Raw genomic sequence first — 24,051 nt, forward strand, 5'->3', positions numbered from 1 at the left:
TTTCCATTTTCTTTTCCATTAGGTTAATTGACATTTCCTTCCTACAAACACTTTCCCCTTACCATTTCACCCTGTAGCGATGACTTCATTATTTTGAAGCCCAAATTTCTCAGCCTCACTATGGGAAAGTCATAGTGTTTTGCTGCAGAGGTTTACATGCAAGGTATATTTGGGCAGACTTGGGTTTATGGTGAAGAAGCAGAAACCCTGTCAGGAGTCCTGGAAAAAAGCAAACCAATTCAGTTCCGCTGAACCTGAGATTCACACAGTTTTAGATTGGAGAGCTATGGGTGACAATTGGTGGGCTATAGCTCACCAATTTTGGTCAAGTCTTCGGCCCTACAGCCTATCCATTTAACTGCCACTCTTACCTTTATCTAAAAAGTCTGCTTAGTTCTCTGTGCCAAATCCAATGAGGTGTTGATTGCTTTATGAGTGGTACTTAGGAGAACTTGTAACTCTCTCCATTTCCAGTGACACCTCCAGAGATTTCTAAATGCTTGTTTAAGTGAAGACATACTAAAATGGAGAGTGGTGCCTAGGGATGCTGTACTGCATCTCACCATGTCTAGGAAAGTGTGTTAGTACTACATATTTATTTTAGCAATTCTAGAGCCAGGATTAAGGATGTGTCCAGTGTTTTACATAAAGTTAAAACAACTTACTCCTAATTTTTTTGAGTCTCATTCTTAGACTGGAGCCCTTTTAATTAACTGACGACAGGGAGATTACTCATCATCATCATGGTAATCAAAATTTATTGTTGGTGTTTCTTAGGGCTTTTGGAGTCTTAGTGTGGGAAACATTAACTTTGGGTCAACAGCCGTATCCGGGTCTCTCCAATATAGAAGTTTTACACCATGTACGATCAGGAGGAAGGCTGGAATCACCGAACAACTGTCCTGATGACATGTAAGTTAACTTTGTTTATATATCATTGATAATATTTATAAGACAGAAATAGCTTTATTGCCAAGCGACTATCATTTTGAATGGCTACTTATACCCCTGCAAAATCTAACATCCACTCAGTTTCTTGTTGTTTAGATAAAACAACTTGCACTTGCAGCTGCCCACTTGCTCCTAACTCATCCAATAGTGCAGCCTGTGAGCATGAACTTCAGTGAGAACTGAAAATGAAGTCTTAAAGTTTAGTGGCTGATACATAGCTGTCTTTTAAACATGGCTTTAGAGATAATATAAATTAAGCCTTAGGCATGAATCCAGTAGTAATAACAGGCTGGGAATGCCTGATCAACCAGTTCAGAATTGGTTAGAAATTATTACGACTATAATGAAGAGTTAACTTGGTCCTATATACCATGTGCCATTGATAGTAGACGTAACAAGATTTCTCCCTGATAGCATAGTGTCTTAGCAGAACTCTCTGTAAAAAAGCCAACAAGAGAAGTTGAAGCAGAGCAGAATAAAGAAGTCTGCACTTCTGGTTAGACTTCAACTGAGCTGGGTAAACAAAGGTTTCAATTCCAAACTGTATCTTGAGTACAAAATTCAGCTGTAATTAAAAGAAAAAAAGTGAATGCATATAAGATATCCAACCCATACCAGACAGAGGTGTATGAATGAGGAAATTGAATCTGAGCCCAATGATCACTCAGTATAGCCTGATTTCATGTCCCAAATCCTATACAGCCATTCTGCATAAGCAGTCGCAGAAATGCATTTGACAGCTGGTCCTACAAATGGAAGAAGAGGGTACTTAAGGTACAGAATTCTTACTCCTGGGGCTGAGGAAATGGTTTGAAACTGATCCTGTGATTGGCAAGCCTGGATCTCCATAATAGGTCCCGCATCAATTACAATGCTCTTAGTTCCAAATGGTGATTACTTATCATTATCTGGATATAGCTGAAATATTGCATTAACAATTAAAAGAAAAGGGTGGGGAGGGGGGATGGGGTGGGAAGAAAAAACTATCATTTGGAGGAACTGAAGACATTAGAATTTTAAGAACATGGTGCAAACTGGAAGTGAAATGACAGCACTAAGGGGACCCTAACAGCAACTTCAGTTTCAATATTTTCTGCTGAAAAATGTTTCCTTAAAAAATTCCTGGCAGCTGACCCGCAACTAAAAAAGCACAGGAGATGAAGTATACCCATATAACAGTTCAATGTTCAAGCTCACACAAAGGTTTATAAACTGCCTTTAAAGTGAACAGCAAGATCTTCAGAAGAAACAAGAAAAGGTTCACCTAAGTATTTTTTTAAATCCCTAGGACTCACAAATTAGCATATCAGGTAGAGCTTACACTCTCATCCACAGGCTGTGACTTGTAGGATCAGGACCTAACAGTATCAGCCTGGTTTCTGAAAGCCAAGGGGCTGAATGAGCTCTTAGATTCCTGTATCGTCTTTTTATCTCATTTGGTGAACGCTCAGCACCTGCGTGCAGCTTCTGTCAGTAGCCTAAATAGCTTTTTTGCTACTTTGTTCGGTCATTAATGGCATGCTGAGATTCTTGACATTCCTGCTGCTCTCCGTGTGGTTTTGAACCTGCATCGGGACATCAGAAGTCGGTGACTGTCTTCCCGATAATTTGGCTTTCTCATTGTCATTTGACAAAACAAACCATCGTTGATAGGAAGAGAGTTCAAAGGCCAAATTACTTCAGCTGAGAAGTGTTTAGAAGTCTGTGGTAGGCTTGCTCTGCAAGGGCAAGGAGAGCTGACACAGAAACCTTGGGTGTGAAAGCATTAGGAAATGGGATTGTTTTCATTTTTTAGGGCCAAGGGAAGAGAAGTTCTGCCCCTGGCCTCCTTAAGATATTGTTCCAGAAGGTAATCATCTGCTTTCCTCAAGAGAAGAGCAGATACATAAAGCTTGGTAATGAACTGAAAAAGAGACTTGGGGATCTGTAGATGAGCTGTGTTTATCGAAATATGAATCAGATGTATGAATGACACTAGTTGTGCAGTCAGAGATTCACATCTAGTACAGCAAATGGTCCATTAAAAAGTAGTTGTTTCAAAAGACTGTCTTAGGAATGCAAAAATGTTCTGAATCTGCGTTTGTCAAGTTCTTGTTTCATAAGTGACTTTGTGGATCATTTCTTATTTCTTTTTCCCTCTGTTGGTTTCTGGCTGTCTGTTTCTCCCTTCTGTCACAACAGCAGTGCTCAGCACACCTCTGTGCACAAGGCTCTGCCCATCAGAGTCCAGATACTAACCTGCAGTTCAGGTCCTCCCCTTGAATATTCTACAAATCATCATGACCAGAAAGTGGGTGGTTTGGTTTCCAGCATCCAAGGCTGGCTTTTGAACTGAATGTGACAGATACTTTGCTGCCAACAGAAGGAAAAACAGTTATTTCTCTTCATTTTGAGTCCAATTCAGCACTTTTCTGTCTGTATTTTTGTTTTTTGATCTTTGTCATCAATAAGCAGTACACCTGAAAGTAAGTAAGGAGAGGAAGTGATTCAGTGTCTGGAAGTTACTATCACTTTCTAGATCCTTAAGATTTCATTGAATTCTTTTGAGAAGCTGGTATCACACTAACAGATCTGCAACTGTGTGATATAGGTTGGTGAAAAGTGGTTCTGAAAAAAATATACTAACGTTTTTCACCCAAATACAATATTTTAATGAAAAATATCATGGAAAAATCTGTAGTAGAGAGATGTCCCTCTGTTGTCATCAGGAATTCTGTAAAACACTGAGTTGTGTTGAAGGACAGCAGCCTCCTTTTTAATCTGGACCCTCTAAGCAAGCCAATTCATTTCACATAACTCAGATCTCACAGCAAGGCTGTTTGTCAGGGGAGGATTTGAACTTATGGCTTAGAGGTGAATACTCTGCATTCCTTTAAGAGCTTCCTGAATCGTCCTTTCACTGACTGCTCAAATGCTGCGCTCTGGTTTTGAGGCCCTAAGACCCCTCTCCCAACATTTAACGTATCCAGGTGTTGATTGCAGTTTGGTTTTCAGCCCTGCTCCCCCTTGCTTTTGTAAGATTTGTTTTTGTGTGTCTGGGGCTTGCCACAATTCATGCCCTCGAGTAGGCAGTGTAAATCAGCCCTATCCTTTAGACAAACAGGAAAGGTAGTTTTTCCACTGAATGATACCAATAGGTTTGTACAGGTCGGGCTAGGATCCCTGCACCCGGCGGAAACTGATACCATTTTTGCCTTTGATGGGAAAATGTACTCGTATTTGTTTTGGTCTGGGAGCAGAAGTCTAAATTAACCTTCTCTGTACCAAAGAGTTTGCTTTGAATATCTTTGAAGCTGCAGTGGTGTGAACTGAAGGAGAATAAAATAAGCTAATAGCTTCAAGTTCATTTTTTTGTTTTAGTGAAATTTTTACTGTCAAAGAATTATTTTCTTGTCTGGTTCCTCAGAAAATATTGGCCGCTTTTTAGGAGAGAGAGTTGTGAGAGTTGTGAGCAGGTATTGGTGGGATTTTGGGGGGCTTTTTTTTTCTTTTTTTCTTTTTCTTTTGCCTTACAATGTTATAGCTTCTCCCAATCTCAAAAAATATATCCATCGTTGGCAAAACTGAAAGCATTCATGGTGAGTATTCCCGGCAACTGACCCATAATCTGCTTTTCTTCCCTCAGCAGCTGGTGGTAATCTTTGCACCATGTATGAACACTTCAGAAGTTGAAAATCTACACTGAACTTGCTTGTCAGATGATTAAATGATGAGATGGATGATTTTATCATCTTTAATACTTACCTTTTAACAATTCTTATTTCCAGACGTGATTTAATGACACGATGCTGGGCCCAAGATCCTCACAACAGACCAACTTTCTTTTATATTCAGCACAAACTTCAGGAGATAAGGCACTCTCCACTGTGCTTCAGCTACTTCCTTGAAGACAAAGAGTCGGTGACTGGATTCATCAACCAAGCTTTTGAGGGTAAGCCTGGGCAGCACTGTCACTACACCTTCTGCCCAAAGCTGCAACAGTGTAAACATAGAATCACAGAATGGCTTGGGTTGGAAAAGATCTTAAAGCCCACTCAGTTCCAGCTCCTGCCATGGGCAGGGCTGCCACCCCAGATCAGACTGCCTAAGGCCCAATCCAACCTGGCCTTGAAAACTTCCAGGGATGGATGAGGGTATCCACAGCTTTTCTGGGCAGGATGTGCCAAATAATTTTTCTCTGAGCAAATAATTTTTCCTCTAACATCTAAACTAAATTTCTCCTCTTTTAGTTTAAAGCCATTCCCCCTTGTCCTATCACTATCTGCTCACGTAAAAAGTTGATCTCTCATCTGCTTATAAGCTCCCCTCAAGTACTGGGAAGTTGCAACTTTCCTGTCTCTGTGAACTCGTGAGGACTTATTAGGCATCATTAGGTATGATACGTTAGGTAAAGCACATGTAAAATTACCAAGCAAAAAACGTATGAGGTTGAGACTGAGCAAGCATCGCAAAACACATCCAATTCAGACCTAACTTCAATTTCTCCATTTGCTAATGGTGGCACTTGGGCATTTGCTTTAGGATTACTGGTTCAGTAGTTGCCTGAAACAGAACATAAATTAGGTACCTAAGTAAGGCAGACTTTATCTTTGCCTGGGATAGATCCAACCAAGAATCACAGCATGCCTCTGCTTTGCACACTGTGTGTGAGTAAAATGAGGTGATGTTAGAGAAGATATACTCAAGACAATGGACACAACAAAGCCCAATTAGAGAAGAATACTGTTAAAATTTTGTAGACAGAAATCTGAAAAGTCAAATCTGAAAAGTCAAATCTGATGTCAAATCTGAGCAGGTGTGACTCAGAGCACCTAAACATGAAAATGAACATTCTGACTGAGCCAGAACAAGATTTTCCAATCCTGCAGTAATTCCCAAATGGCTAAATCTAGGAAAAAAGTGGAGTCTTAGCAAACGGTGTGATTTGAAAGTCTTCAAAAAGAAGGTTTTTATCTCTTGAAATATCTCACTTTTATTTCACAGTTACTTTTAATTTAACTTGTTTCCTTATTTTGCTTTTCTAGTGGAAAATATAAATAAATAAATAAACTCTGTTAAATGAAGTGCTTCCCAATCCAAAAAAAAAAGCAAAAACTAGCAATTGCTAAAATTTCTAGAAGTTTTTTTTCCCACAAAAAGTTTTTGAACTGGAAACTCACTCTGTCTCGTAAACAGTTTTAATACATTAGTATTTTGTGATTTTCCCCACCCTCAAACAAATTGTGATCAATTCCAGAAATGATGCAGCATTCACTTATGCAATTACATAGCCATTTTCCAATATATTTTATCTACATTCAATTGACTGACATTGTCAAATTCTCTATTAATGATAGTCTATTCAATATTTTGCTAGTCTTTGTCATTCAATGATGTTTTACAAAAGTCAAACTCCCCTTCCCCATCATAATTTCTCTCTTTACCAAATCCACTCAGTATGACATGCTCATACGTCTTTACAAAGCCAAAGATTCTATCACTGACACACTGGAACCAAAGTAAGCTAAATGATAACCTATCATTTTCTGCTTTTTTAACCAGCTGTTTTTGCATCCTTACCCAATAATGAAATGCTTAGTGCATATGCATGTAATATAATTTGCTAATTTCTTTAAGGGCATCTTTGCTTTGAATAGTGGTGTTCGGGAAAAAAGATATTTAATCTGTCACAAATCTAAGCCTGGAATTAGCTCAGGAAATGATTACAGCCAATTAATTAGGAACCTTGCCCAAGCTAACAGGCCTTATATTTTGTATGGATTTTATCTCACCTAAATGCAGCTATCTGGAAGCTACAAATCTCATCTCAGATACTCGTTCATAGTTTATCTGTTGGTTATCTTCTTCTTTCCTCAAGAGCCTTTACAAGTCCATTCAAATTGTACGCTGCAAACTTGACTGAAGGCCTAGAGTCTTGCTAATGTTTTAATGTTACCATATTATCTGATCAGGGAACCATGCCTGCAGGGTTTCTGCAGATATCCAGCTTAAACTCATTCAATTATTTCTTTGCCTGAAATGTAAACATTTTGTAATGGAGTCCAGAGTAATGCTGGCTCCAGAAGTGTGGCTGTTTTATGCAAGGACTAGCAATTCATGTGCTAGTCAAACTTCAAGAATAAAATGCACGCTCCTTCGTGATCCCGCCACACACAGTTTGGGGCATGAAGTCTCAGTCTGCAATTTATAAAATGCTGCAGAAGTAAGTGATTTTTAAAGTAGCTCTAAGTTTGCATTCATTTTTAGCTAGAACTAAATGGAGCACTTCTTGTGTTTGCAATAGTAGTAGGAAGATGACAGCCAGAACAAATAATCCAAAATACCATTCCGTGATGGATTGTCCTGGGCAAGGTTTTCCAAAAACGTTACGTAGTCATTGGCCTTTGTGTGTAATGAAACTCCTGTCGTTACCCTGCTGCCAAGAAATGCGTGCTCTCACCAGGAGATGTGGTTTCAAAAGAAAGAGCCAAATGTCAAGCAAAGTGTAATAACAGAACTCAAAATAACTATAATATTTAGCTTTACATGGGAAAATACATATTCAAAATTCTATTAAACCTTACCTGCTTGTAGTTAGCTAGGCCATTAGCAGGTCTGCACATGCTGTTAACACAGTTTAATAGGTAGAAGTGCTGAAAAATGTTAGACTTTCTTATCAACATTATTACTGATGCAGTACGTCAAGCAGATTGCAAGTATGGGTGAACTAATATAGAAAGTATGTCAGTGGTCTAGAGAGCACACCAACAGGATAGTGAAGGGATGATAAAAAAGATACCAGCTTTGCTGCTGCAAGAGTTACCCATATAAAGAAGGCAGAAAATAGCAAATAGGTCCAAACACCAGCAGCTCCTTGCATCAATGTTTAGAAAGGGAGTAAAGGATCTCAGTCTGACTTTACTTCCTTGACCAAAAGATGGTGAGTATGGCCAGCTATAAGCAACCATACTTCTTCCAGCACCAAATGACTAGGAAGCAACCCACTGGGATGTGCAGATTAGTTCTCAGGCTAAGGCAGCAGTGGCCCAAAGCCACCTTTATACAGAATAACCTTTTTACAGAAAAAAAAAGGTCACAGACAGGAGAACATGAGTTTGTTCTTTTGGGATAGCTGTCTACAGAATAAGTACTGCAGGTAATACATATAAAGCATCAGTTTCACTAAATATTTTCTGCATATCTGGGGGATCTCTGTGGGTATTTCCTTACCTACTGAAAGTAGCGTTAATGAGAGTTATGTACCTAGATCTGCTTTTACCTCATTCCTGCTATATTTCAGCAGATGAGCACAATACCAGCCCCAGCACCCATTGCAAGTGCCTCTGTATCAAGAGAATTTAAAGGCTCTTGTTATCTACCAGTTGAGCATTTACTCTTCTTGCTCTTACAGGCTTTCCCAGGGCACTGACTGTGGGCATGCAAGAATTGTTAACATTCTGAGTGAGGGAAGTGCTTTCCATCTGTAGCACTGAGATATTTGTGGGCTACCTTATTGGTTTTGAATCAAATTTGAATTGATTCAAGAGCCCCACTCATGACTGAAATATAGGCTGTTCTTCCCTCCTTTTCAAAAAGTGCAAAAGAAACATCACGAATCATTTTGCTAAAAGCATGGTCCTGCGTTGCTGTAAAAATAACCAGTCCATCTATTCTCAGAAACAAATTTTTACATTTGTGCATTCAAGACAGCGCTATATTTTTCAAGTCCCAAGCATTACCCTTTATGGGTATGGAAACACCTGTCTGTCTTGGCAAACATCTTTGTCAACATCAGACAACTGGGCATTAAGCAGCTGGAGCAGCTCCTTGCCTTTTTGATACAGGAGGACTATTCTTATTGGTGCTGCTCCCAGTAATGCATTCTGGACCTATAAGGAAGAAATGTAGAACTGCTCAAAAACTTTGTCAGAGCATGACACTGTTACTGCTGGAAGAGGCTGTCCTGATGAGAGCAGATAGAAGGCTGTTTGAGGAAGCCTGAGGAAATCCATAGTTGTGACAATTGCCACAGTTACCTTGCAATTATTTTGCAGACAGGAGGAAAATTTTACCATCAAAGCTACCTGACAACATTTATTCTGAGAAAAAAAAATCACATTTAAAAAGGCTGATAATGTGATTTGAGTGTGGTAAAACTATGTGGATCATACTTGATATATCTTTTTCTTTGAGTATAATAATGTGGGGAGAGGAGTTCTGGCATGACTAGACAAAAACAGCAACTACAGCAAAAACTCCTCAAAAGATGCTTACATTTGCCCTCAGTATTTTGTTTTGTTCAAGAGCTGTAAGTGTTTTTGTTTAAAAAAAAATGGAAACAAGTTCAGCCTTAAAAGATCATGTTTTAATCCCTAAACTGGACATGCCTCTTGGAAAATGTGGGAAGCTAAAACACTCAGTGTATTTAGTTCTTTTTTCAGCAATTAAGACACCTGCTAAAAATGTCACTTTTTTTTTTTAAGTAAGTACAAAACTTTTCATTGATGGGATTTGGTATTAAAGTCTGGGATCAGTGCTCTCATTGTTAATTATATGTCTGCTGACTGGGTACTACTGGATTGCTTTGTAAATCACTAGCTTATTTTCCTAAAACTAGCTGCCTTTTAGAAACTATTCTGCACACTTCTCCAGTCTTAAAGTAATCACTTGGACAAACGGAAGCTTCTCTGAAGCAGATGTGTTGATAAGAGACATTTTTTAAACCTTGTATCTAGCCTCCTTTGTATTTTTCTGAAATTCAGTAATCCTCTTCCCCACTTAGTTCAGTGAGTGCCTGACCCAAAGCCAGGAGGGGTCAACAAAAAGGCTTCTTCCAAAACAGTGAATGCTTACAACACTGCAGGAAAAGACAAACTTGATGGGGTGATCATTTTGTTTGTGTTCCCTAGACAAATGCTTTCTGATTCCAGAGAGTGCACGTGAGCTCTATGACATTGCATGGAAAGTAATGCTGAAACTTTGCCTTGCAGTGAGTGGAAAAAATGTATTATAATATCAGATCATCTGATTTTATAAATGACATTTGTGTTGTATGAGTGTGCAGATATAACCAACTAAAATTTAGGTGCTGTGCTTACTCTGTCTGTCTAGGCTGCTTGATAGTCACCAGAGAGTTGTACACATGTTCAGGGGACATTACTGTGTAAAGGTCAATATGAGAAATGAATATTTCCACAAAAACGCATCCTTCTCTCTCAATTGAATGTAATGGGAGCCTGGGAAAAAGGCCTAAACTAGATATGTAACATCTGAGTAATCAAAACTTGGTAAAATTTATCCTACTTTGTGACCTGGAGAATGGAGGTGCTTCCCTGTTTATGTATCAAGACACATTTTATTGAAACAAGTGTGGAGCTGGCTGGTTTTGGTGCTCTTTTATTAAGCATGACAATGAACTAGTTAATAAAAAAGTTTATATGTGTGTTTCCCAAGACAGTATCTTGTATACAGGCATTTCAATCCATGAATCTCTAAAAAAAAAACTATCAAAATGTGGAGGAAAAGTAAACATTCAGTGCTTCAAGTAGTTTAGTGCAGTAAAAATGCACGATGGACAAAATCCTTGCTTTTAGCATCTTTAGTGTCTGATAGAATAGCAAGGTCGGTGAGTCACTCTCAAGCCATGCAAGATCATACGCTTCGTTAGACAGGAAACACAGATATATCTCCACTGATACATAATACAGAGCAGAGCATTAAAACGGATATATATTTGTTCTATTTATATTCTTACTGGCAATGTGTAGAAACTGAAACACAGCACCTCCAGCTCCAGGTGGCCAACAGGTATTGGCCAAACACTCCAAGCACAGGAATACCTCCTGGAGCTGTTTGACTCAGTTGAGATGAAGCTGTCACCTTTTCTCCCTTAACAAAGATACATCACCAGGCACTTCCTCTGCAGATGTTCCCATTGTGGGCACCTTTCTATTATGCCAGTCAGACTCTCGTTCACTCCCATGCAAACTGTGCAGAAGGGGCAAGGGGCAGAGTACGTAAGAGAAAAACCAAGATACAAATGGTAAGAAGTAAATGTGACTGCACTTCTAAACATGTAGTCATTAACCTGTTGAAGGTGCTAAGCATCATATGCCACTGTGTTATCCAGAATTAGCTATGTTTCAGGCTGGATGCTTAGCTGTTGTAAATTGCTGATGTCCCACTTGTTTTTATGGAGCTTTGCTAATTTGCGCTAGCTGAGGATCTGGCCTTGAAATAGCTATAACAGAAGATCAACATCTCCAGATCAGTTTGTTCTGAATCTACCAATCAGCTTCTCTATGGACTTTTTTTCCTCTTATACATTGTCACCTTCTGAAATTAAACACCTCAAAACCATCTGCTTATCAAGACATCACAACAATTTGCACCCTTCCAGGCAGGATTTCAAAACATGCTTTGGGCCTGCACAGCTTGTAGTGAGGGCAGAGAAAGGGACTCTGCGCTGGAAAGGCAGGATACATGACCCCACTCACATGGCCACTGCCTCCTGCAGGAAGCGGCGGGCTGGGATGCTGGGATTTGGAGGGGGAAGCATAGATTTTATCAGGTTGGGGCTGGCCTCCTCAGAGGAGCCTAAGCAAGCAAACTCCATCCGTCATGAGTATGAGTCAGGCGATCAGTGTCTTGTGTCACTTAATGTGGGGTCCTTTAGACCAAAGTTCTGCCTACCCATAAAGAGATTCATTGTAATTAGTTTACCTGCAGTTTAGCTCAGATGTTGTACTTACAACTAGTACTGGGGAAAACTCCCAAGAGGTCATGCATTTAGGAACTGACACAAGTATTTACACAGCTACAGTGCAGAGCTTTGAACATAGTATTTTAATTATTGGGAGCAGTCTACCTGAGGGAGCATGGAGCATGGCGGGAACTCAGAGTTCTTGTATTGATCACTGTGCTGCCGAGCCAGCCTACCTCATGCCCTGATGTAGGTTGTTTGGAGTGTATGTGGGTAACTCTACACTGTGCAGTCCACAGTATGGACAAGCCAGCAGGATTTAAGCATTTGGAGTTGACTTCCCAGCACGACTCCAGATTCTATTAAGGTGTTGCTTGGACGCCTCCTCTCGGTACGTTTGTTGCCTCAGCCAGGCTCTGCTTGTGAAATCTGAGGGGATCACATCACATGGTTTATCCTGCATTTACTCACGTATAACCCAGCATGACTATACATCAATCAACTAATTTTAGCAAAGTTAAAATTGAAAAGAAAAGAGAGATATGTCATGAATATCTCCATCTCCAGCTTTTATCTTTCTTCTAATTATTGATGTTCTTTGGAAGGGACTTCCTAACTTTATTCAAACTTCTCTACTTTGTCTTATGGCTTTCCAGGATACTGGTGGTGCCTCTAGGTCTCATATTTGTGGGGGAAATTTCACAAAAAAAATGATTTTTTCTTAACTGTTAATTTTCAGTATCTTCTGTCTCTCATGTAATTTCTGTCTTTCTTCTGTCTGTCATATAATTCAATGAGCAAAAACTATTTGCTTGTTTGCTGACTTATTTGAGAGGCAAGCATTGTACTGCATAACCTGACATCTTTGCACAGAGTTTTTGGCTTGTACAGCAAAATGGTGCTAAGCTTTCATGGGCACTGAATACTATGCTAAGAGAAGACAACACAATGGTAAAGGAAAGGACTCTAGTAGTCAAAAATCTCATGGCAATGGCTGTGCAGCTTGTGTGCGTCATGCTATAGAAGAAAGTATATCAACACTATCTTCTTCCTCCTTCTTTTCATGGGATATGAGCATTCCACATACATGCACACAAAAAAGTACTTCTTGCTTGTTTTGTCTCAAAAGCTCAAAAAGTAAGACAAAGCTAAGCTGTTGATTTTTAGCTCTTTTTCTCTGCAGTAAGAAATACAGTGGCATATGGGTTAAAAAAGGATTATAATATTTAATATATTCTGTAGATCTTCAGACCTGTTGGGGAAAGAATTAGTAATGTATCTATATATCTGGTAAAAATATCTCAGTGACCTCATACTCACATTTGTGTAAACATCACCTCATCAGTTCCAGATACTTATACAGGAAACAAATCTGAATGCTCCTCCAGTGTTCTATACTTAGGCAGGTCAGCCGGCATATGTCTGGTCTGTAAATACCAAGTTTTACTTGGGTCCTTATTTTAAGGTTTCTCTCTTAAGAGTTTGCTGCAAACATACTCTCAGCATTTGCCAGCTTGCCTTTTCCAAGGCAACTTGTGCCTGAGAGTTTCCATTAAAATATTTATTAAACAAAAACCACATACACAGAACAGCTGTACTGGTTGGTGAACACTTGGTTGGGATTGAATTACTAAATATTGCCATAATAGTCCTGAAGTGACAAAGTGAGTATCAAATGATTTTTTGTGGCTCTCAGTCAGTATGGTATATGAAGGCAGTTCGTGCTGTCCCAGTCTCCACTTTGATAACAGGTTTCTAAATTCAAATCTCTTATTCATGCTTTTTCCTCATAGTATTTTCTAGTGGTCTCTAGTATGTGGAGAACACTTTTGAGTTTGTAGTAGATGTGTGTGTGTCATTATAAGTGACATAATAAATTGTTTGTTGTCCCACAGCAACAGGTTTTGCAACAGCAAAACACCTGTGATTCTCATGAGTAGATAACTATGAATGTCATGCTTCATTTTCCAGTTGTGAAGTAAAATAAGGGGGGAGCATAATAATAATAATAATAAAAGTGTTCTTAGGAATAAATGCACAGAATAGCAACAGTTATAGCATGAGCTTTTAGTTAATCACTTGAAAAAATTTATAGTACCTGCAATAGATTTTAGACAACGATGTACATGCAAACAGCATCAAATTAAGAAAAAAATGTAAAGCTTTTAGTAGTGGATAGAAGTTATTGTACTGCTGAGTTCATGTTTCCTTGAAGACAGAGTATTACAATTCTTCTAGAGAGGGAATATACTGCAATTTAGTAGGCAGAAAACTGCCCATGTTACAGGACTCTATTACTGTATTACTAGCAGGGTAACAAAAAACTACAGATTAAAACCATTTTAGCTTTGTGCAGGCTATCTTTCCTACCAAAAGAGGCCACGTATTCATAAATGTTGTTACCATCTGCAAAAGTATTAATGGTGATGACCAAACATCCTGAAGTGATTTGGTGGAAGGTATAATCCCCGCAAGCAATAGCAGAAAATAGGTTTGACTCATCAGTCACTCTTCACTCAGTCACTAGACAGACTTTCTCTACCAGCTGATTTTGTGCTTTTTCTAATACTACCTGTATATCACTGGGTTGTTACCTTTCTTTTTTTGTTTTGTTTTGTTTTGTTTTGTTTCTTTCTTTGTAGATATTGATGTTCCACCTGCAGATTCAGACAGCATTCTTTCAACCACTCTAATGGAAGCAAGGGATCAAGAAGGCCTAAATTATTTGGTAGTAGTCAAAGAAAGCAACCAAGATCAAGGTAGCGTCAGCTCTGCAGAACTTACTTCGGTCTAATTCCATCTGTCTAATGCTCCGCTTGAGGACAGAAGAGAGAACTCTACCAAAGAAGATGTAAGACGGAGAAAATATTATGCACTTTATATACATTTAAAGATTTCTTAAAAGAAACACTAACACTCTAAAACACCAGAACTTCCAGAGAACGTCATAAGGTACTGAAACTTGTGTACAATAAGACAACAGTCACATATTTTTTATTTTCTAAATGCTAAGTTTCATGCATTTCACAAGAAATAGATTAAGGAAATAAAACTTGCCATCAGAGAGAAACTTTATGCAGAGACATAAACCTTGGACGCAAGCATTCCTTCCAAAAGAGAAGTACTGAAATGCTGTCTCATAGAAGGGAACCACCTGATCATGAAAAGAAAAACAGTTCAAATATAGCTTCATTGAGCACTCATGAGATTATAAAAGTTGAAAAGCTAACAAATGCTAGTTGTATTTTTCTGATCTCCAAATCTGTAGGCAATTGAAGAAAGGTGGCTGGATTGTTCACAGCAGGGATGGTCTACTTTATCATTTAATTTAAACATACGCTTGCAATCATCTCAAATTTTAAGTTGTACAGTTATTGATCTGAGAATCTAGTATCCACATTCCTTTTCCCTTTTAATGTTGATCACCTTTCATTTCTTAATTGACTGGATAACGGTAAATGTTTTTCCTTTATGTCCTTGGAGATCAAATCAAAATATATAATAAAACAATATACAAATAATTCCTGAGTAAATGGAAGCAATAAGCTCTTTAGAATGTTTCATCATGAATAGGAATTTATAAATTTTGCAGAGATTTTCACTGACATCTGTCAGGAAGCTAGATTAATGTCCTGCTTTTATGCAAACTCTTGACAGTGGGGAACACTGGAGAGTAGTGAAAATGCAAATGCTAAAATGTTTAATGCTAAAATGTAGATATTTTTAAGGAACATCACCGCTGAAGTCAAGCTCCAAAAGTTTCTCAAATGGAGATCCAATACAGATAAACAAGATGTTTGGCATTTGACTATTTGAAAGTCTTTCTTCAAATTTAATTGATTTAATTCCAAAAACTGAGGTACTTTGGAATTAATACTCTTTAAAAATCATTGGCCAAAAAACAAAACAAACAAAAAAAACCCTACCAAACCAAACCAAACCAAACCAAACAACCGATTCAAGTTGGCTGTTACCATGTCATTTTTTCCTTTTACAGTTTAGCCACATTTGTACATGTACAAGCCACAGTTGCCAATACCAACAGTTGAATTCTTCTATCTTTTCTTCTCTTAACCTACATTCACCAGGCCATTAGTGATGGATAAATAAATACTGTATAATGTTTCCCCCCTCTTCAATTTCTGTTTGATTAATTGTATAGCTATTCCTTCCATTTCAGTAACTTATACATGAGTAACATTTACTAACAAGTAACACATTCTAACAGGAAACTGGGAAGATCTATGTTCTGTGGTCACAGCACCAGGATGACTTCATATGCATGTGCAATTCCACTTAACTCAAGAAGACTGCTCAGTCAGCAAGATGCAGACAAAAGGTTGAGAATGAACATGACTTCATACAATATCTTTTTCACGATATTCTGATATTAGCAAGAGAAGCCTTCAATCCTGCCAGGAAGCTTATCTAGGCAGCAATGTTCACAGGCCTCATGACTACGTCTGTGATATAATCTACATCAATTTAATCTTGTATAGGTCTGAGTTGGAAAATGATAATGCAAAAGCCTATCCAACCTGAGTAAATTGAGTTAGCGTGGAAGGTGAGTAATAGTGGCAACAGCAGTAATAATTTTGACACCTCAAACCAGTCACAAATACTCAAAGATAAAAAAGAACAGACAGGAAGGTAAGTGTTGCTTTGTTCACATTTTGGAAAACTAGTTTTGATGGAGGGTTTATTAGAGCAGGATGAAGAACAAAGTGTCGACTTTAACGCAGTGCCAACAAACAAAACTCAGAATAGTGAGCACTATTGCACCTAACAGTATGAAAAATTGATTGAATAAGACACAAGTCTCTAAGTATATATCTAAGAATCCTTGTATATAACTTGCAGGAGTCAGTGGAAGACACATTATTTAACCTCTCCCATGCATACAGTGTGGTCCCAAGCATGCTTGATGATGCCATTCTTCAGCTCTGAGCCTCCTAGTTCCTTATCTTCCTGTCTTAGAGAAGTACATATACAAAGACTGTACTGACTGGGAGTTCAAAGTTACCATATCTGAGTCCACTCATAACATTAGTTACAAAAAACTTCTTAATCTTTCACACTTCCACATCACACTTTTCTCTACACATCACCATTTCACATTCTTTATAACATGAAATTACACCTCAGCTCTTCATAATTATTCTCATTTTACTCATCAATTTTCCTTACACTCTGAAGGACACCTCTCACTTTCAAGCAGCCAGTGTTTGATAATGCTTCTCATAGATACCTTTGGAGACAGTAGGAGGGATGAACAGCCGTGAAAGACTCTTTTAACACACTCCGTCTTGGGAAAGGAAAAGGGCATTACCTGGCCTATGTTTATATTTCTCCTTTGCTGACTCCACCTCTGGCAGACAAAGTGAAAGATTCAAGAAAGTTTGAATTTAAGAGTCTTGACTTTCAAGTCTATCTTTTTTAACTTAATGCAGATGGATTTAAGGATGAGAATATCTTTTTAAGGAAACATGTATTTAGCAGAGAAAAAAATCCTAATTTATCAGAAAGATTAAATATGAGATACAAATGAAGCAGTCGTTATGACTACACTTGTGTGACATTCTGCTGAGAGACTCATCCTTAAGTGTACAGCAAATATTGTGTATCTTTACCTTCTTTGTTCAAGGCATACATTGATAACGAGTATGGGGTGTGGTATCTAATGTAGGCCTGGGGCCCCCAGCACAGGAAGGACTCCTGGAGCTCTTACATCGGGTCCAGAGGAGGTCCACAAAGATGATCAGAGGGCTGGAACACCTCTCCTATGAGGAAAGGTTGAGGGAACTGGGCTTGTTTAGCTTGAAGAAGAGAAGGCTCTGGGGAGACCTCATTATGGCCTTCCAGTACTTGAAGGGAGCTTATAAGCAGGAAGGGGAACAGCTGTTTACATAGGTGGATAGTAATAGAACAAGGGGGAGTGGTTTTAAACTAAGACAGAGGAGGTTTAGGTTAGATATTAGGAGGAAGTTTTTCTCTCAGAGGGTGGTGATGCACTGGAAAAAGTTGCCCAAGGAGGTTGTGGATGCTCCATCCCTGGAGGCGTTCAAGACCAAGCTGAATGTGACTCTGGACAGCCTGGTCTAGTGGTTGGCAACTCTGCACATAGTAGTGGGTTGAAACTCGATGATCATTATGATCCTTTTCAACTCAGGCCATTCTATGGTTCTATGATTCTATGAATCCCCTTATAAGCCAGCAGAAGCTACCTAAGTAAGAAGAGAAGTCACTCCTGTGAAGATCATTTCTGCAAGATCTGGAGGAAGCAGGAAGTGTTTTTTGGATTCTGAATTGAAAATGTATAGAGATTCTTGCTGGCAATTCTGACAGCTTAAGAAAAGCATAGTTCTCAAGCCAGTATAAAAGCAGATGGACTCAATTTTTACCCACTATACATCAGTTTAAATATGTTAAGATGATGTACGTCAGTGAGGAAACTGTCTCAATCTTCATCTTCTCAAGATTTGTTGTGACTTTGACAAATACCATTTTAGTTGTTACAATTAAAAATCTATTTATTTCAATGCAGTGCATAGTCTTGCCTCAGCATCACCAACCTCCTAGAAAGTATTACCTGAATGGTCTTGAAAAATACCTGCTCAGATAAGAACTGGAAATAAAGGGGAGTGGGAAAAACTGCTATTTAATACTGAAATCAAGTAGTGCTTGCACCCATCAGAGTTAGAAATGTTCATGCTAACAGCTCTGATTACTTGCATGTAAAGCAGTGCAAAAGTAACAACCTAAGAAAATGAGAAGTAAAGATCCAAGAAGAGGTTCTATCAAAACTCAACATCAAGAGATGTTTTATGTTGCTGTTGCAATTCTAGAAAAGGACACGTAGCAGAAAAGCTGCTGTCCATTAAAAAAAAAGCTTCCTGTCTGTTAAAAAACAAATCTGGCACGTGCTTTTTTTTCTGCCACACCATATATCAGGTTTGGGTTTATTGAAGTTTTGCAGAGTATTAAATACTTTTTCTTCCTTCGCTGTTCACATGACAGCATCATGTTTTTGAGTGGTTGCACAGTTTTCACCTTTCCTGCTCAGAGAGGATCCAGGCTACTTTCTCTCCAGTACATATTTCTTCTGGCACAGCATTTTGCAGGTAGGGGGCAATTTTTTAAGGGTTCTTTGCACATTTCCTTCATTACTCTAAAGTGACGCTGGAGGGCTTGGTGATGCAAATCCTTATCTAGTGTAGAGCCTTTCTTACCCACATCTCACATATGACTGCTGGTTCTGAAGAACTATTTGGATTCTGGAGAAGCAAGGTCTGGGCAAATGCCACCCTTTGCAGGGGATTATCTCATGGATCACACAAAGAGGCCAGAAAATTAGTTTGGTTTAGACTACCTTGTTCTTATAGAGAGGAAAGAAGAGAATGGTTTCTCCCTCTCCTCCTCTTTTTTGGTACTGCAACTCTGCAGAGCTCTGTCACTCCCACACTCACCCACAAGCACTGACCATTCCCCACACTGAGAGCTTCTAACCTATCGAGTTATTTCTCCTAGAGGATCTCTTCAATCCTTTTGGCCACCCTCGCATTTTTCCCCAGACTCTTCTCAGTTCTACAAGCTCCTTTCTGAGAGTAGGAGATTAGAAACACAGACTATTCAAGGCTCGTAAGAGCATTTTCTGTTCTCTATTATTATCTTAGTCATTCTACTATTTTATTTGTTCGTTTGTTTATTTATGCACTCTAAGTACTGAGGTGACATTTTCATGGGATTATCTTTCATACTTAGATACAACACATGTTGTATCTAAGCAATAATGGCCACCTTGGAGTCTATCTGCTTATTTGTGAAGTTATTATTAAAACTTTATTGTGTACTTAACTTCACCTTTTAATCACTTCATATTTGAATTTCAACCAGTCTTCTATAGTCAGGTCTTTGAAGTGCATGAGATCCTCTCCAGTTCCTCAGAGCTGGGACTCTTTCCTTAACTGCTCATGCCTTCCCACAATGTTCCTTCTGATTATGCCAATTGATACATATCCCAGAATAAACTGTTCCCTTTGTGAGCTCCTTTCCCTCCAGGAATTGACCATTTATTCCTATTCTTTTTCTCTGAGATTTTAACAAGATACATATCAAGGTGAGGATCCTTCACTCTTTGGAAAGCTTTGTAGGAGGCACGTAGAAAGCCTTTGGGAAATCCACGTAGATATCCAAATAGATAATTCTTATCCATGTTTATTGCTCAGTTCATAGAATTCCATCAGTTTGTGAGGCGAAAGTGCTTTATCAAGAGTTGGGGTTCCTCAGCTTTCCTGGGAGCTTATAAACATGAGGGAAATCAACTTTTGACAAGGGTAGATAGTGATGGGACAAGGGGGAATGGTTTTAAACTAAAGGAGGAGAGATTTAGATTAGATGTCAGTGGGAGGTTTTTTACTGAGAGAGTGTTGAGGTGCTGAAACAGGTTGCTCAGAAATGTTGTCCCATCCCTAGAAATGTTTAAAGCAGATTGGATGGGGCCCTGGGCGCCTGATCTAGTATTTGATCAGGCAGTCGGCAACCCTGTCTGTGGTAGGTAGTCAGAACATGATGATTCTTGGGGTCCTTTCCAACCCAAGCTACTCTATAATTCTGTGATAACAGAGCTAATAGACAACATCTGCATCACTATGTCCCCCGAAACTTGATTTCCTCACTACTTTTATGAGGGGCTCAAAGATCCTTATTAAAGTACTTCTAGCAGAGCCATTGCACCCTTGTATGACACTCTGCAGCTGTTTTCGACAGGGAAGATTTTGCCATCTATTTGAATCAATTGATGTCTCATTTTTATTTTCTTTTAAACCGCAACATGATGCTTATGATACTGTCAGTCCTCAGGTTTGGCTCTACTGAGCATAAAAAGGTGAAACTGGTTCTCTTTGATCCAGATTTAGGATTATGTATTTCATGAATGACTGAGAAGGTAAACTTTCTTCTAGATTCAAATCTACCTCTTTCTACTCAAAGGTGATTTAATTCATCTACAACAGATATGAAAATAGTCATTATAGAGAAGAATGTCAGTAAAACAGCAGTAATGGCTCTATTAAAATAATTCTAATGCATATTCATTTCTTTAATTGATTCATGGAAGTTTTTTCTTTCACATACATGCTGGAATGAGTTGCAGGAGATGGCACACCAAGTGGATTTTTCAAGGCTCTATTTATAATTACCCTTGGCATCTCTGCCTGACATTATGTTTTAACTCCAATAAATAATCAGAAACCTTGTGCTTCAAAGCCAAACGATAATGCCAAAATATTATAATTATTGCCAATTGCATGAATGATACTACTGTATAAAATAACCTTTATAATAACGAGTTAACTTCTTCAGATGACATTTTACATTTGGAGGATGTTCATCACTGCCTTCTATCTTTTACAGTAAGAAGTTAGCTGTAAAATAGCCACTCTCTGTTTGAATACTAGTCTGTTTTGCAATGCTGTTCACATAACAGGCTTTTCTTTTTGATACTTTTTTTCCCTCCTACCTTTCTGGCAGTGTAGGTCATTCAGTGAATATTAGAGGCAGGACACTGAAATACCTGTGTACTCTTGTGTAGTATGGTAAGCAAATATGGTTTTTATCCATCCCACAAGAAATTCAATGGATCGTTGACATTGTTTTATGGCACCAAGACATAAGTCCTCCGATTAATCTGGTATATTTCTCTTTATGTATCCAATTGTCATACTTCTCCAGGAGGAAAATGCGTAAGTTCTCAGTAATTTCCAGTCACAAGTATATTTAGCTTTCTCTTACAGAATCTCTGGGAGTCACTGAATTAACTTTTTATAAGAATATATTCTCTCACGTCTCCCTGTCTCTTTAATCTGACCTCACCACACACCGAACAATGGAAACGAACCCACATGATCCAGCCTTATGAGTTCACCAGCCTTCTTCTTTCCCAGTTTCTCTGCTGACATAGTCTTTGCCATCTTAACAATGACATCATTCCACAATTTTTGAGTCTGTTGCTTAAGATAATAAGAGAATTATCCTCTGCCTAAATTGACTAAAACCAAACTAGTGACATGATCTCTGTATGCAAATTCCGTGCATGCAGATACCCTACACTGAATGTGCTAAGCTTTCTTTCATTAAAACTACTCTGTGCTTGCAGACAAAAGGGTTTTGCTGTTTTTGAGAAAGCTTAGAGAAGATATCAGCAGTGCAAATCTTGAAGAATAGTATGTTTATCCTCAGGGTGAGCTCCTGACAGAAATGGCCAATATAAGGAAATTCTGTTGGAAACTGTAGGAGCAAAGGTGAATAAGAACATGATGTGTGGGAACTGCTGTGTCAGGAGAGGTGCAGCTTTCAATGCCACAAGTAAAGAAGCTGTTTAAAATGCCTTTCCACTGAAAACAGCACTGGGTGACATGGTTAGTGGGCATGGTATGGTGATGATAGGTTGATGGTTGGACTAGAAGATCTTAGTGGTCTTTTTCAATCTTAATGGTTCTATGATTCTATGAAAAGGGAGAGGAGAGCAGCAACAGCTGTACAAGTATTGTAATACCCACTGATTTCTTTAGAAAATTAAAAAGCCAATTTATTTACATTTACACTTAAGGTTGAGCGTAGTTTTGTGCTTCTAATTAACAAACAAAATTTTCAAAAATATAAATGTGAAGTGTCTGATGTGATGTCAACATGACATACTGTGTTTCCACTGACTGGGTAGGAAGTTGATTAGATTTTGCAGGTGACCATGGACTAATTTCATAAAGATGAAGTGTTGTTTTCACACTGCCACTCTTCAGGGCTTTCTATCGCAGCCATATGATGAGCTGATGCAGGCAGCCCTGCTGTCTTGCTTTGCACAGGGAGGGGATGAATCCCAGACAGGGTGAAACACATTCCCTCACCTGCCCCACCTACAGTTGGCTGCTGGCTTCAGGCTAGAGGCTGTACTTTCACGGCAGAAATGGGAAAGAGCCACTGTTTCTGCTGATTATCAGCATTCAGCGTTACCATAAAATAATTAAATTAATTATCACAAATGGTGGGAAAAATGGCAGGCTTAGAAAAATCTATGAGTCTTTGTGCACTTAATCATGTGGCATTGCAGCAGCAAGCCTAGGCAATCACAGAGCTGTCACTGGGGAGGAAGAGGGTTTGACCTCACTGTTACTCGTTTTTCAGATCTGTGCATAGCAGTCATGCTGCCACTAAAACAAGGTTTCCCACTTTTGGGTTCTCCTTAATCTTTTCCAAGACCCTTTCTCCATGGAAGCCTTTCTGAAATGCCTCTTGTCCTAATACAGGCATGATTTTTCTGTGGTAAACATGTACTAAAATCCTCTTCAACAGTCTTAGATTCAATTTTATGTTCAGTAAAATGCAAAGATCCGATGGAAACAATGCAAGAAAATGAGTGACAAAATAACTGCAGGTGCTCCATTGCTATGATGTTTGCACAGTTGTGTTTTGACTCAGATCATAGACCCCTGCAGCATCCCAGAAAAATATATGCTTCTAGAGTCTGAGAAACAGGAAAAAGAAATGTGGGCAATAAAGTAACTTTTAGGAGATAGGCTCATATGCAGTGGGGCTGGGCCATGACTAAAAGTTTGTGCCTGTTATTCTAAGGGCTATGCAAATATAAGCATTGCAAATTCTTTTCAGATGTGTGTTTTTTAAAATCATGAGAGCAACAATTTAGGTGGCAAAGCAAAATAACAAAGTGCCCTGGGAAATGCACTGCCAGAGAAGATAAATAAAAACACATACAAGTGCCCTCATGAGGATAGGATTTGCATTTTCTTAGCAGAACAAACTCTGCCTTGGCTCCCTGTGCTCTCACTGAAGTGGAGGTCATGGCTAGTGACAACTGGGAGCTGTTCCTGGAGCCTCTCTTGCCTTTTTAGGTTATGAGGGTCTCTGTGTGTTTAGGATAATATGATTGACAGCTCCACTCCGGCCCCAATTAGCACCCTATAATTTATTAGCTTCTGCTTTCAGATTATGCGCTAACTTCACAAATATTTCAACCACGGAAACAGCAGATATCAAGTGTCCCTTTCCTGATCCAGCTCACTGTGACCGCAGTTAAATACGTAGAGGGAGCTGTGCAGGTCTGTCAAGAGAAAATAATCATTTGTGTCTGCGTGCAACTGGGGCTGTCACAGCACTTTAGGATTCTTCTTGTGAAAAAAAGGTTTATTCCGCTGGGCCAGGGATTCAGATCCAGCTCCTTCTTCTAGGCTGCAGGACTGGAAACCAATATGCTGGCTCTTCTGGTTCTACTCCGCTTCTTGTACAAGTACTGACATTTCAACCACAGACAAGAGGTGCTGATGACAAAGCTCATGTCCCTCATCGTGGCCACCTCTTTGCTCCCTGTGGCTGTAGCATGGGACCGGTGGTAGGTACAGGAGAAAAGG

The 24,051-nt window shown here is 39.0% G+C and overlaps 1 long non-coding RNA gene across 1 annotated transcript; it reads left to right on the forward strand.

Annotated features, from left to right (window-relative positions):
• Positions 1 to 750: 750 nt before the first annotated feature.
• LOC104909827 lies at positions 751 to 17,384 on the forward strand. Its single transcript, XR_002112244.2, has 3 exons — positions 751 to 912; positions 4,719 to 4,882; positions 14,275 to 17,384. It is a non-coding gene; the product is annotated as an uncharacterized LOC104909827 (long non-coding RNA).
• Positions 17,385 to 24,051: the final 6,667 nt, after the last annotated feature.

Source organism: Meleagris gallopavo, chromosome 2 (genome assembly GCF_000146605.3).
Source record: "Meleagris gallopavo isolate NT-WF06-2002-E0010 breed Aviagen turkey brand Nicholas breeding stock chromosome 2, Turkey_5.1, whole genome shotgun sequence".
In the NCBI taxonomy this organism is placed as follows: domain Eukaryota; kingdom Metazoa; phylum Chordata; class Aves; order Galliformes; family Phasianidae; genus Meleagris; species Meleagris gallopavo.